At 34.2% G+C, this 16,277-nt stretch overlaps 1 protein-coding gene across 1 annotated transcript in view; it reads right to left on the minus strand.

Annotated features, from left to right (window-relative positions):
• The window catches only part of LOC307195882 (uncharacterized protein), a gene marked incomplete at its 5' end in the record, with an annotated part of 490,066 nt that overhangs the window by 307,905 nt on the left and 165,884 nt on the right, over positions 1 to 16,277 (minus strand). The gene's annotated exons all lie outside the window — the stretch shown is intronic.

Genomic DNA, 16,277 nt, shown 5'->3' on the forward strand with positions numbered 1-16,277 from the left:
TATGTAGAGATTATAAGAGGACATCATACTTCAATAATTGTAGCAGCATGCCAAGTATAACAAAATGATTACTTCCTGGGTCTTGGGCATTGAATTCCTTTCATACACTCCATAATCTTGTTAACATTTTACAACATCAGCATGACTGATTGACAAGACATTTCTAGTCAGTAGCCTACAATTTGTTTATGATGTTCTTTTGTCAAAAGAGTCATTTCCTATAATGACATTATTTCTTTCTCTCACCATCCACCATACATACACATACACACACACACACACAAAAACATTCACAAACATCAAACACAAATGTTTGGCATATAGCATACCAGCCTTATTATGGGCACTTTGTGGTGCCATATAAGTGGAAACAGATTTATTTAGAAAGAACAGGAAGTAATAAAAGAAGCTATTGCTTTGGAATTGAATCTAACACATAAGGAAATTATAACTATAAATGAGGAATTACTATGTAGTCCTAGTTTCTAATCTGTCTTACACCCGTGTGAGTGTGTGTGTGTGTGTATAAATATATGCAGTGAAAACGGCACTAATAGTCACACATACATACATATTACATATGAAGTTTTAAGTTGGTTTAATTTAAATTTATTATGGTGAAATTACCAAATGATATTTCTCCTCTTTGATATTCATGAAGGTTTCAGGTAATTGTATGGTACTACCAATTGATTTCATACTCCTTATTATTTCAACCAGAATATTATTGCTTTCCTATTATTTTTCTCTTAAACTAGTGCAGTTTTTTCAACTACCGCTTCTCTTCTGAGATTGCTGCTTGAGATTAATAAGAGACAAAGACAAAGAATGAACTGTTACAATAATAGAACCAGAAACAAAATAGTTTCATGGAGAGTAAGAGAAAAATAATTTTGGAAAGTAACAGCAGTGTTAAACAATACAAATACATTAAGTATATGAGAATTAAGCACACACCATTTTATTTGGAATTTAGTGACCTTATTTGTAGCCATTTTCTGGGATAATTAGGTAGAAAGTAGAATACCATCAGTTGGAACTAAATGATAATTCAACTATAATAGAGTACTATGTCAGGATATTTTGGCTACAGAAAAAAAAAATACTGCAGGGAGAGTATAACTTGCTAAGCCTTTTTTAAAGAATTGTATTTGTAGACCAAGGGAAAAAAATCCAGAGGGCAGAAAAAAATGAATATTGGAAAGAAATGATTAATGACACTCTGTGGAAGCTTGTGATGGGATAATATTCATAGCGTATGTAGAGGAATTGTGAAGAGAGAGTAAAATGTTACTCTCTGTCATGAAAATGACTGGGTGTCACTGTAGATGTACTTTTTAGATTGAATTCGAGTAATTTAAGGAAAAATAACCTGAAATTTTTCATGTTTTTGTATATTAAAAAGCAATTTTATCTACTAAAAATGAAGGGTAAACATGTCTAAGGTCCTTCCTACTGAAACATCTAGAAAACTGTATAAATAATTCCAACTACTGGATAATGGGTAGTGCTGTTCTGTGCTGTTGAGGAAAAAAGGAAACGAAGTGAGTATTTTACTCTGGCTTTTAATATGGAAGTACATTCTAGATCTCTGATGAAGGAGGGGATCTCCAAGTAAAGAATGGTCTCACTGAGTTTTAGAATGGTGATCAGAGTTTAGTGTTTCTGAGGAGGCTTGAAGTTGTAGAACAATTTTAGGAGTATACAAAGGGTCCCAGAAATCTACAAAAAGGTCCCTTGAGTGCTTGATGAGTACTAAAATATGCCCTGTGAAACTCAACTAGGGTGGACAAAAAATGACCAGGGAACATCATGCTTGACTGGTTAACTTTCACACAGAGTTGGGAGACTTTCCATTTTCCATCAGCCTGACTGCAGAGCTGTTGATCACTATGGAAATGCAATCCAGACCAAAGAAGGAAAACACCCTCTGTGGTGGAGCTTAACCCTAGAGTAAAGACTTCGGTAGAACTGCCTCTACAGCGTTTACAGACAGACCTCAAAAGCACACTGAATTTCATACACCTTGACTGCCTGCCAGCATAAAGCTTGGCTTTCTTAAAAATGAAGTCAGTAAAATCCAGATATATACCAATATAAAATTCTAAATATCCACAATCTTCATAAAATTTACTAGCTACTTAAGGAAGCAGAAAAATGAGATCCATGGCAACAAGAAAAACTGTTCAATAAAACCAAGCCCCACAATGATGATGGGGTTAACAGACAAAGATGTTATAATAGTAATTATGACAAAATTCAGCTATTTAAGGCAAATATGAACATAATGAGGAGAGAAATGAAAGGCATAAGAAAACCTAAAGGGACATCTAGATAAAACAATAACATTTTAAAATCTTAAGTAGCTGGGTTAAATTAGAAGCAGATTAGACACACTAGAAAAATTAAAAGTGTCAAGCAGTTCAATGTGTAAATGGGGTCTCAGAATGATATGAGGAGTAGAAAAACATTTGAAGAAATAATTGCCAGGTATTTTCCAAATTTGTGTGAGAACTATAAACCCAGAGATCCAAGAACTTCAATGAGCCTCACTGGACATACACAAAGAAAACCACAAAAAGACACACAATAATCAAACAGATGAACATCTGTGACAAAAAGAAAAGCATAAAAGCATTGAGAGAAAAATACACATTACATACAAAAAAAATAAGAAATTTTGTAGACCAAAAGATAATTGAAAAACATCTTTAAAGATGTTCAAAGGGAATAAAGCCAAAACATAATTCTGTATGAAGCTAAAATGTGATTAAAAAATGAGGATGAAAAGGCTTCCCTGGTGGTGCAGTGGTTGAGAGTCCGCCTGCCGATGCAGGGGACACGGGTTCGTGCCCCAGTCCGGGAAGATCCCACATGCTGCGGAGCAGCTGGGCCCATGAGCCATGGCCACTGAGCCTGTGCATCCGGAGCCTGTGCTCCGCAACAGGAGAGGCCACAATAGCGAGAGGCCCACGTACCGCAAAAAAGAGGATGAAATAAAGCTATTTTCAAAGAAAAACTGAGGGAATTCATTACCATTAAAACTATGTTACAAAAAGTGTTAAAGATAGGTCTTAAAGCAAAGAAAAATGATACCAGGCAGAAATGTGGATCTTCACAAAAGAATGGAGAACAAAAGAAATGATAAATATGTAGACATTATTCCATTTTAAAATAATTTCAAAAGATAACTGGTTGTTTAATGCAAAATTAATGAGTATGTGCCATGTACCTATCTATTATAGGTAGAGGTAAAATATATGACAACAATAGCATAAAAGACAGGAAATGGGCAAATACAGTATACCGTAAGCTTCTTCTATCATAAAGAAGAGGTATGTCTTAATCTTCTTACATACATGAAGTGGAATATCATTTGAAAGTAGACTGGGATGAGTTAAAGATGCATATTGCAAAGCACAGCACAACCCTTAAACCTATAAAGAGATATAAATACTAAGCTAATAGTTGACGAAGAGTAAACTCCTCTAATATACTTAATAAATTCAAAGGAATCAAAGAGGAAGAATAAACAGAACAAAGAACAGATGGGAGAAAGAGAAATCATATGTATTAGTTTTCTAGAGCTGTCATAACAAAGTATCACAACCTGGATGGCTTAAACAACAGAAATTTATTTTCTCACAATTCTGGAGGCTGGAAGTCTAAGAAGAAGGTGCTGGTACCATTGCTTTCTCTGAGGCCTCTCTCTGTGTCCTGCAGATGACTGCCTTCTTGCTGTGTCCTCACGTGGCCTTTTCTCTATGTACACACCCAATTAAAAATTGCCCAAAAATCTAAATAGACATTTCTCCAAAGAAGATACATAAACTGCCAAAAGCACTTGAAAAGATGCTTAGCATCATTAACTTTCAGTGAAATCAACACCACAATACCACTTCATACCCAATAGCGTAATTATGACCAAAAAACCAAATAATAATAAATGTTAGCAAGGACATTGAGAAATCAGGTATGTCCTATGCTGCTGGTAGAACATAACGTTGTGCAGCTGCTTTAGAAAAATGTCTGATAATTCTCAAATGGTTATATATAAAGTTATTATATGATCCAGCAATTCCACTCCTACATATATGCCCAAGATATTATTTTGGATCATAAAGTATATCTAAACAAAATCAATGGATGAGATTATAAAGTATATATAGACAAAATTGAGGATATTTTCTGACTGTAGAAAAATAAATAACAAAAAGATAATTAGAAAGTCTCCAACTGTTAGAAATTAAGCAACATACTTTCAAACAACACATGGGTCAAAGAAAAAGTTACAATAGAAATTAGAAAATATTTTAAACAGAAAGAAAATGAAGACACAGGATATGAACCTTTGTGGAAAATAGCGATGCCTAGAGGGGAATTCATAGCCTTAACTAGATATATTAGAAAAGAACAAAGACTGAAAATCTATAATCTAAGCGTCCATCCCAAGATGCTGGGAAATGTATAGTAAAGCATACAAAGTAAATAGAAAAAAATAATTAAGGGGCTTCCCTGGTGGCACAGTGGTTGAGAGTCCACCTGCCGATGCAGGGGACACGGGTTCGTGCCCTGGTCTGGGAAGATCCCACATGCTGCGGAGCGGCTGGGCCCAAGAGCCACGGACGCTGAGCCTGCACGTCTGGAGCCTGTGCTCCGCAACGGGAGAGGCCACAACAGTGAGAGGCCCGCATACCGCAAAAAGGAAAAAAAAAAAAAATTAAGATAAGAGAACTCAATGAAAGATAAATACACACAGAGGAATACATTAACACAAGAGGTGGTTCTTTGAAAATATGGATGATTCTAATCAAATGCTAGCAAGACCTATCAAGGAAAAAAATGAATAATTTACAAGTTACAAATATCAGATTAAAAAGTCATATCACTCTGGACCCTACATTGACCTTTACACCATACATTTGACAATTTTTGAGAAAAAAAAATAATCCTTGAAAAGCATATTCCAAGATTGATACAATAAGTAAAAGGAATATGAATAGTGCTATAACTATTAAGAAAAACATAATCCATTATTTAAATCTTCCTCAGAAAGAAGATTACTTCACCAAAAATTTATTTCAAATATTGAAGAAAGATATTAAGCAAAACTTTTAATAGTAATCCAGATTGTGGTGTGTGTTTGTGTGTGTGTATTTATGTGTGTATGTACAGCATTTTATGACATCTGCAAACCTTGATACCAAAATCTGACCAGGAAGCTTTAATTTTTTAAAGTAATTCTCCGATTTTTTTTATCTTTTTACTTGAATATTTTAATCATAATTATTTCAAAGTTTTTATTAGTTAAGTTCATTATCTAGATCATCTGTGTATGGTCTAGAGGGATCATGTAAATATTCTCTTGATTTTTATCTTGATTTCCTTACTCTTGGTATTTCTAGGGTGGTTTTTGTTTTTTTTTTGTATGTTTGTCTCTTGGTTGTTTTGTTTTGTTTCTAGCCATGTTATATTAAAAAAATAGTAGAAGCTCTAGGTTACACAGTCTCTCTCCAGAGGGGCACACCTTTTCCTTTTGTAGGTAGATAGAGTGGCAAGCAAATCAATTTAATCCTATCTCGGATGGAGTTAGTGGAGGCAGGGTTGAAGTTTTAGGAAGTCTCAGTATACTTCTCACTCCAATCCTTGGGACTTAGATTCCAAAGTTTTCAATTTAGAGTTTACTGGACTCACCAGGACTGTTTCTCTGGAACATTCAGACTCTATCTTACCACTACCAGGGTACTTTGGCAAACACTTCTCTGCTTCTCAGAATGTTCCAGCTAAAACTGTGCCTGCTAGTCCACCCAAATTCAGAATCTGTCTACTGTCTTGAAAGAGAAATTGACACTATGTCTGAAGCCATTCAAGTTTCCAAAATTGTCTCTTTAGCCCGGGTATCAGTATAGCCCATGAACCTAATCCAGCCTATTGATTTTTCTATAGCCTATGAGCTAAGAATGGTGTTTACATTTTAAATGGTTGGGAAAATCAAAGAAGAACAATATTTCATGAGATACGAAATTATACAAAATTAAAATTTCAATGTCCATAGTGTTTTGGAACACAGACACACCCGTTCATACATATTATCTAGTTTTACTTTGGCTGCCATGGCAGAATTGAGTATTAGCCACAGAGAAAATATTTACTCTCTGGCCCTTGACAGGAAAAAAACAAAAATTATCATCCCCTACTCTAGTCTATAAAACCTCCAAAAGTTCTGAAAGTTTCTGTGTCCCCTAGCAGTGGGCTTCTGTCTAGGCAAAGCCCGGATTCTCACTGAAAGCCTACAAGAAAAAAATTTGGTTTCAGATTACAAATTTATCATTTGTAGTTCTCTCACTCCAAAATCTCTACCCCTCAAGTGCTTTTTCCTTCAACGTGCTCTGATTTTTTTAACTATATATATATATATATATATACACACACACATATATATATATGTTTTTTACTCTTTTATCTACCTTTTCCTATTTTATCTGGTTTTTCTTGACAGGAGCAATCATATATAGAAATCTCCTCCATTCTATTCACAAATGGAAGACAACCATTAATTTTAAGAGCTGGGTTATTGCTATATTTCATTTTGCTTATTATAAGAGGTATCCAGGGGAAAATAAAGGCAAAAGTTGAAAATATCTGGGTCATTGAAGAGTTTCTGGTTTTAAAGGAGGCAACAAATCTCCCAGTTCAATCCCTTATTTTGCAGGTTAATAAATCATGGCTTAGAGTGAAATGTGAGAAGTTTGTCAGGATCTACCCTTAGATTTTAATAGTCAGGAGTTGAGTCCTAAACCTCTGGATCTTGGAAACTTTACTCTGTTGTCCTCTGTGTGACCTTCACTGTACATGCACATATGTGTATATAAGTTTAGTTGAAGTGGTAGGCTGAGTCTGAGTGTGTGTGTGTGTGTGTGTGTACACGTACCTTTCGAGATCTATGTATATTTGTGTTACTGACACAATTAGATAATGCTCTGACATTTGAAGTTATTGAAAATTATGTTTGAACTCTTTGTCCTGTGTTGTTCCCAAGAGAGAATATTGCCTTCCTATCTTGTTTGGTAAAAATGAAATTATCGAGGATGTTATCAGTTCAACTTAAATTTATCCAAAGTGATTTAAATATTATTTGAAGTAAAAGTATAAAGCATCATTTAAAAAATAGGGTTAATGAGAGAAATGCTGACAGATTCCTAGTGCTAGTGTCACTGCAGACTAGTTCTTTATTCAAGGCACCAATTAAGTACAAATTTACATTTAACTTATCAGAAAGAAATATTTGTGAAATTTTTATTCAGCTTTTGTAATTTTAAGCAGAGTTTATTCTCTAATATCAAATAATATATGCTTACACTTGCTTCTATAAATTTAGCTATCTAGGTAGATGGCATATCCCATATAGAATACAGTGGAAGCCCTATAATAAATATATTTCTTATTATAGAAACTGTCCAAAAGATTACACCAAGACTGAAGGATACCAAATGTATCTTATATCTAACCTTTTCATTGGCGCTAAGTAATATTTACCAAAATTATTAAGTTGGATCTATTTTAGCATCCAGGACAGACATATCCAGGACAGACTATCATTGATAACATATCTAATAATACATTTAAATTTAGAAATTTATTCAAATATTCAACTTTTTCATGAAATTCTTTAGAATTAGACATTCTAGCTCTACTTTTTTTTTTTTTACTGTTAAAATTTATTGCAATAGGGCAGAACTCAGGATGAGGCATAATGAAAAAACATTTATTTTATTAGTATTCTGCTTCCTACTGATACTAGTAATCTCTAACAAATATCTATTATTTAAATAAACTTTTCCAGCTTAGCAAAATATATTTTGCTTTTTTTATTTTACATATAAATGCTATGTCCAGTTTATTGATGTACTAGATTCTTAAACCATATAGGGTCTTCAGTTCATGTTGACATTGTAGATTTTTCTTTTCTATAACCTAGATCCTCAGAGACACAGGAGTTGTAAAGTCTCATCTTACCAGCAACTTATAGATATTCAAATGGCTAGAGTGCAGAATTTAATCCTCAGTAGACTCATGCTGAGCTTTAATCCCTAGCAGAGAGACCTGCTCCTGCCTTTCATTATCATTATCAGGAAGGTTGTGTCAATATAATTCCACTTTCACTGAATGCCATCTATAAACTACAAGCTAGTACTGAATCCTCCTTCATCAAAGCCTAATGTGTTCATCTATGTGAGGTATAGGTTTACTAAGATACACCTGTTCAACCTGAGATACAGTTTCCCTAAGCATAAGAGATGATCATGAAACAAGAATTCACAATTCTTTATAAAGTACCTTAGTCAATGCTGTTTTAAAAAAAATAGAAATATCAACAAGGTTGACATTTTGGTTATTTATCCAAAAAAGGGAGAAATAAAGCAAACAAACAAAGAAATGTAATTTGGATTCTGGTTTAACTCATCACTACTCGCATTGGCAGGGGTCAAAAGGGGGTTTTGATTATTAAGAACAAAATTTTTCCCTCCCCTATCCTCCTTATGTCTAATGGGCAAGATTGAAAGGGAAGGCAGAGAACTCTGTGTGCCCCTGGCAAAAACTCCCTGCTTCCCCAATCCCCACTGTCCAATGATCACAGCCTGTGGTCAAGTCTAACATCTTAGAGGGACAACAATTGAGAGTTCTCCATTATTTGCCACTTCCACTGTATTGTTTCAATACAGTGTATTCCACTGTTCTGTTTCAATAACAGTGTAAATAATTACACTGTTATTGAAACAGAACATCTCACTGATATTTGGATTTTTTAACAAGCTGTATAACAAAAACTTTTGACTCACCTATTCAAATCTCATGCCCTTGTTTTGAACTCTCAGCATCACTCATCTTTTTATTCTATAGTTTTGCCTTTTCCAGAATGTCATTTAATTGGAAACACACAATATATACCATTTTGCATATTGACTGCTGTCACTTAGCACTATGCATTTTAGGTTCATCTATGTCATTTTGTGGCTTGATAGCTCATTTCTTTTTGCTGATGAAAAACTGTCCATTGTATGGCTATACCACAGTTTGCTTATCTATTCACCTGTTAAAGGACATCTTGGTTCCTTACAGGTTTGGCTATCGTGAATGAGGCAGCTATAAGCATAAGCTACAGGGTTTTGTGTGGACATGAGTTTTAGAACAGTTTAAATACCCAGAAGTGTGACTGCTGGATCATATAGCAAGATTATGTTTAACTTTGTAAGAAACGACCAAACTCTCTTCGAGTGGCCATATATTTTGTACTCATACCAACAATGAATAAGAGTTTCTCTTGCTCCACAACCTCACCATCAACTATTATTATCAGTTTTTTTGGATTTTAACCATTCTAATAGGTATGTATTGGGATCTTATTGTTGCCTTTTTTTTTTTTTTTGGAGTATAGTTGCTTTACAATATTGTGTTAGTCTATACTGTACAGCAAAGTGAATCAGCTATACGTATACATATATACCCCCTTTTTTGGATTTCCTTCTCATTTAGGTCACCACAGAGCATTGAGTAGAGTTCCCTGTGCTATACAGAAGGTTCTCATCAGTTTTCTATTTTATACATAGTATCAATAGTGTATATATGTCAATCCCAATCTCCCAATTCAGCCCACCCCCCTCCTTTCCCCCTTGGTATCCATAAGTTTGTTCTGTGTCTAGAGACATGGATGGACCTAGAGACTGTCATACAGAGTGAAATAAGTCAGAAAGAGAAAACCAAATATCGTATATTAATGCATATATGTGGAATCTGAAAGAATTGGTATCGACGATCTTATTGTTGTCTTAATTTGAAGCTTTCTAATTATAAATGATGTTGAGCCTTATTTGTCATATGCTTATTTGTTATCTGCATATCTTGTTTGGTGACGTGTCTGTTCAAATATTGCCCATTTTTAAAGAAATGGATTGTCTATATTCTTACTTGAGCTTTAAGAGTTCTTTGTTTATTTTGGATAACAGTCCTATATCTGACACGTGTTTGTCAAAGCTTTTCTTCCCCCCAGTTTTTGGCTTGTCTTTCCAGTCTCTTAACAGCATCTTTTTCAGAGAAGTTGCTATTTTAGTGAAGCCCAACTTAACAGTTTTTTCCTTCATTGATTATGCTTTCGTCTTTTACCTAAAAACTTATTGAGATACCATTCCACACATTCACTAGGTGGCTATAATAATAATATTAGAAAAAAATGAAAAATGACAAGTAAAAATGGTGCCACCACTGTAGAAATAGTTTGCCCATCCCTTGAAAAGTTATACACAGAATTTCATATGACCTAGCAATTTTACTTCTAAGCATAACTCAAAAGAACTGAAAATAGGTACTGAAACAAATTCTTGTACATGAATGTTTATAGTAGCATTATTCACAATGTCCATTAACAGACGAATGAATAAACAAAAGTGTCATATTCATACAATGGAATATTATTCAGTTAAAAAAAGAATGAAATACTAATACATCCTGCAACATGGATGATTATTGAAAACATGCTAAGTGAAAGAAGCCAAATATTAAAGATGACATACTGTATAATTCCATTTGTACAAAATAACCCAAATAGGTTTATCAGTAGAAACCGAAAGCAAATTAGTGGTTGCAGGTGAATGGGGAGTGACAACTTAACCTGTACAGGGTTTCCTTTGGAGTAATTAAAATATTTTGGAACTTGATAGAAATGATGGTTGCACAACATTGTGAATGTACTAAATGCTTCTGAACTGTACACTTTAAAATGGTTAATCTTATGTCATGTGAATTTTGTCTCTAAAAAACGACAAGAAGAAAAAAAAACTCATTGCCAATTCCAAGGTCACCTAGTTATTCTCATATGTTTTCTCCTAGAAATTTTATAGTTTTGTCTATTTTTATTAGTGTTTTAAACAATAAGATTTTTTAAAATAATAATAAATGTTCCAAGCTAAATATATATTTTAGAGCAGCGGTCCCCAACCATTTTGGCACCAGGGACCAGTTTCGTGGAAGACAATTTTTCTACGGACGGTGGGGGGGATGGTTTAGGTGGTAATGAGAGCTATGGTTCAGGCGGTAATGCAAATGATGGGGAGCGGCAGATGAAGCTTCACTTGCCCGCCTGCCACTCACCTCCTGCTGTGCAGCCCAGTTCCTAACAGGCTGCAGATCAGTACCGGTCCACGGCCCAGAGGGTGGGAACCCATGCTTTAGAGTATATATTTTGGAGTATGTATTTTCTTAGTTACCTAATAATGTAGTTTTGCACATTCTTTTTTAAACAACTTAATGCAATTAGAATTTAATAAAATGTATTTTTATATATTAATTTTACTTTTCTACATTCTTCATTTATTCTAATATATCCATGTTTGTTTGTATAATAAATAATTTCTAGAGTTTTTAAATAAAAGGTAAACTTATTGGGCAATGTATGGAATAAAAACAAGAAACTAGTTATTTTATGATGCCTATTATAAATTAAAATATACAGAAATGGAAGTTTTTTGATTGCCATAATGAAAGGCAAGTTTAACTAGCATGTGTTGATTAAAAATACTTACACCTCTTTATATTTCCCTAATTATTGGGTCTGCATGACAAGCATACAAAATTAAAATTCTAATAAATTACAAAGAAAATTTTATTATCAAACAAATTCAAAATAATATGTTCTCCAGTTTGTCCTCTTTGAAATAGAAAAGAACATTATAAATGTGCAATACATGTTCAGAGAGATCAAACCAGAATTTACATTTTACTTTACATTAAGAACCTGAAAATTAATACTAGGAGGCTGGAGCCACCCTCAGTTGTGGTATTAATAAGTCATTATGAATTAGTTTTAATATTTATTATCCTTTAGTCACATTTTTCATCCTTAATATTGAATATAAATCTTTGAATCATCTAAAATGTTATATTTTATTGTTTGGATTACACAACTAAGTTCATTAAAGTTAGGAAAGGAAATAACCAAATAAAAGTGACTCAAAGCAAAGAGCATGAAGGCATTAGTAATATCATCAGGGTGACCTTCTTTACTGAATTCTAGCTAGAACTGGCAGCCCTTCACTAGAATGTGATAGCTAGGCCATTGGGTAACTTTTTCCACTGAATAAGGTAATATTTTCCACTGAATATTTTATATGACAGTGGTATAATTGGGATATTAGTATACTTGGTTCAATGCCTGCCAAATTTTTCAGAAACCATGGAGATATTAAGTTAGTTAATTAAAATAATCTGTTTCCGGTGATATAAGAAAGATACATTGTTGTAAAGAAGGCTGTTTCATCATGTACAGGGGACAAAATATTTGGAGGAGAATAAAGATAATTTTATTAAGAATGCATATGAATGGCTACAGTAGCTTCAACAATAGGAATAAGTGCATCCAGCTATATCTGAAATCCTTAGAAATAAAGATCTCAGAATACATTAGATTTTTCAGACGTATTTTCTATATAGAGTTTGAAGAACTTTCTGGCATGTTGGGCTTGATAAGAGTCTCACATAGCTCTTTGGCACATGCTGTTCTTGACACAAATCATATACCATTACCTAAGAGAAACCTCAGCTTTGCTTGCTTCCTTTTCCTTGCTAAGGTCTGAATAGTGAATACACAATGTTTTAGAAAGTATTCACTCTGATCTGACAAAAATAGGAAATCGTTTTCCTGTGTTACTCCCTTTGTTGTTCCTTGGCATACTTACCTCATATCATAAGCTCATGATAAGGACTTAAAATGTGATCAAATCCATAATGTTCAAATCTTACTTTGAATAGCATTCGTCTCTGTTTCTAACACATGCCCTATCCTAGCTCCAAATTCTCAAAAACTGCTGAGGTCTGAGAGAACCAATAGATATCACTCTTCTTCTGCTTCTTGATTTTTAGACTAATAGATGAAGTCACAGGAAGAGACCATTTTCCTTATGAAGAAGTTCCCACGCCCACCACCACATGTGGTACTGAGATTGGCCTGACTGAGTTGGATCTAATGTGATGACTTCAGTTTGGGCACTCAGGCATTTCTTAGGCTGAAAGACCACCTGACAATCCAATAACGCAGACTAATCTCTCACAAGGCAGCACAAGGCAAAAGGTTCAGAAGTAGCAATGACTAATCCAGACAGTTAAGGTTAGGAGTGATTACTAGCTCCCTATTTGGGTTGATTACCCACCAGCCTAGTTCAGCTTTGCTGAATAAGTAGGACTGAGAAAAAGAAAGATTGTACACCACACACAGCCATAATGTCAAGTTTAAAGTGGGTCACCTCCCTTGCTGAATAAATTGAATAAATAACACAATCATGACTCTGAATCTCACACTTTGACATGTGTAAGCAATAATGAACTAAGTTTTGCATGCGTCTACTAGAGGAAAGAAGTAGAGATTTTTGCAAGCCAGGCATCTGTAGCAGGTGTGTCAATGGAACCTACTTCCTGTTTCTAATACAGCTGCACATGTTTCTGGCAGGCAGCTTGAATTTGTGCCCCTCAACCTCAGTGATTTCATTTGCTTGGCTCTAGATTCTGGCATGTCTATGCATAAATTGTCAACTTTATTAAAGCTATAAAAGGCCTGAGTGTTAACATCAAGCATGCAGATGCAGTGCTCCCTTAGCCAAGCATACTTCCTGGACCACCACAATAGTGCAGCTGCAACCATTGTGAGCCATTAGCAGTGACATTCTGTAAATCTTAATCTATTAAACAGTGGCACCGTCATGAGTTGATACAAGGTAAAAAGTTGCTATTTCAGTTAGCTAGTGGGTAGATCTCTATAAATATGCTATTTTTCCCCTTAGAGTCTAAGTTATGTACTTGAAGTCAAAACGTTATTTATAAAAATGGATAATTTGTAATTGTTAATTTAGCAATAATTTGGTGAATTTTTTGTTAGCCTGTCTTTTGCTATCTCATAGTGTTTTACTTGAAAAGTGGAAAATTATTTTGAAGTCAGAACTTCTATTTCATCTGCTTCTAATGATACAGAGATTTGTTATCTTTGAAGGCAAAATTTGTGGGTCCTCTTTGTCTTTTTGGTTCCTGAAAATTGATTCACATTTCTTCAGATCATTCTGTTGAACAGTGCCAAGAAGAAGAGTCAGTCAAGATACAGTAAATTAATATCACTTAATTATAATTTAAATACCAAAAGATCAGTGTCAGACTTTGATAAGTAAAGAAGAAATAAGCCAAACATGGCCATAATACTAATTTATTTCAAGTATTTAAAAAAAACGGTGTTAAGATGACTGAAAAACAATATTATTGGCCTGAGTGAATAAACCTTCATAAATTTAGAAGTCATTAACACAGAGACATTTAATAAATTAACTGAATATCAAAAAGATCTATTATTAGGGCATCCTTCCCAAAACTATTTCTTTTTAACCTGGTATGTGTTATTTGTGTACTATGCCCAGGGGATACAATGGTAAAGAAAATATATGGTACCTGTTCTCCCTCCTGAAACTTGTATTTAGTCTTATAGTCTACCATGGTTACTAAATGAACTTTGAAATTCATAGAATGCCATTTCTCTAAATATGATTATAGTCATAACTCTCTAAATCAGTAGGGATTTATTTATTTTTAAGTTTTCTATTGCTGCTATAACAAATTACACAGATTTAGTGGCACAAAACAACACACACTAATCTTATAGTTCTGGAGGTCAGAAGTCCTAAAATCAAGGTTTCAACATGCTATTCTCCTACTGGACACTCAAGGGAAGAATCTATTTCCTTGCCTTTTGCAGCTTCTAGAGAAAGCCTACATTCCTTGTTCCTTGGCTTGTGATCTCCTTCCTTCATTTTCAAAGTCAGAAGCAGGACAGTATCTTTAAATTTCTCTCTGTCTCACCTCAGCTTCTATTGTCACATTTTCTTTTCTGACTTTGACCCTCCTGCCTTCACTTATAAGTACCTTTTGTGATTACACTGGTTTCACCAGGATAATTCAGAAGAGTCTCCTGATCTTGAAATCCTTAACTTAGTCACAACTGGAAAGTGCCTTTTGCCAGGTAAGGTAACATATTTGCAGGTTCCAGGGATGATGATGTAGACATCTTTGAAGAGCTATTACTTTGCCTATCACAAACTCTTTACATTAGGGTGACCCACTCATTATCATAGTTGATAATCTATTATATATTAACACAACATGTGGATGAAAAGTTGAGTTATCTAAATATTTTTCTTAAATATCTCACAGCCTGAACATTTTTGGAATAACCTGGATGATGGACTGAAGTTAAAAATTTTTTTTCTTGCAAGTTGACTGCTACATCTAAATTTACATATATTTATCTCAATGGAACTTTATAGCTTTTGTCCTGAAATGGTAAGAAAAATCATTGATGTCTCCCAACCTTATTCTTTAATTTTCACAATTCACTACCATGATGTATGAATGTGCCATGTATCTGCTTTTTTACCTGGCTCCTTTTTCTAGGTAGCTGAGTAAGAATATAAGGAAAGTGAATTACATTGATTTCATTAATACTAGAGAAATCAAATTTAAGTTAATTATTTTAATTGTCTCTACCTGTGACAGTTAACTTTCTGTGTCAACTTGCATGGGTCACAGTGTCCAGATATTTGGTCAGATGTTATTCTACATGTTTCTGTGAGAATGTTTTGGAGATGTTAAGGAGATTTACATTTAAATTGATGGGCTTTTGGTAAAACAGATTGCCCTCCATAATGTGAATAGATGTCTAAAGAAAGCCAATTAGCTGATGCCTTGAGTAGAACAAAAGGCTGATCTCTTGTGAGAAAGAGGAATTTCTACAGCAGACTGCTGCAGAATTTCTGCTGCAGGAACTTCTGCAGCAGACTGCATTTGGACTTGAATGTTTTTCCTGAGTCTCCAGCTTGCTGGCCTCCCCTATTAGATTTTGAATTTGCCAAGTATCCCCAGTTGTGTGAGCCAACTCTTTAGAATAAATCTCTTTCTACATATATACACATCCTATTGGTTCTATTCTTTGGGGAACCCTAACATCCTACCTAAGATTAAAGTTATCTGCAGTTTGAGGTAACCAGTTTAAATTCTTAAAATAACACATTAGAGTTATTTCTTAGTAGTTATCTATTGCTGCATAACTAATTATGCCAAAACATAGCAATAAACATTACTGTCATACATTTTCTGTGGGTTAAGAATCTGGGAGTAGCTTAGCTGGCTGGTTCTCATTTAGAGTCTTTCATAAAACTGCAACCAGGTGTTATGTTAGTCAAGGCTGCAATCAT

This window comes from Stenella coeruleoalba, assembly GCF_951394435.1.
Source record: "Stenella coeruleoalba genome assembly, chromosome: 13".
Lineage (NCBI taxonomy): Eukaryota > Metazoa > Chordata > Mammalia > Artiodactyla > Delphinidae > Stenella > Stenella coeruleoalba.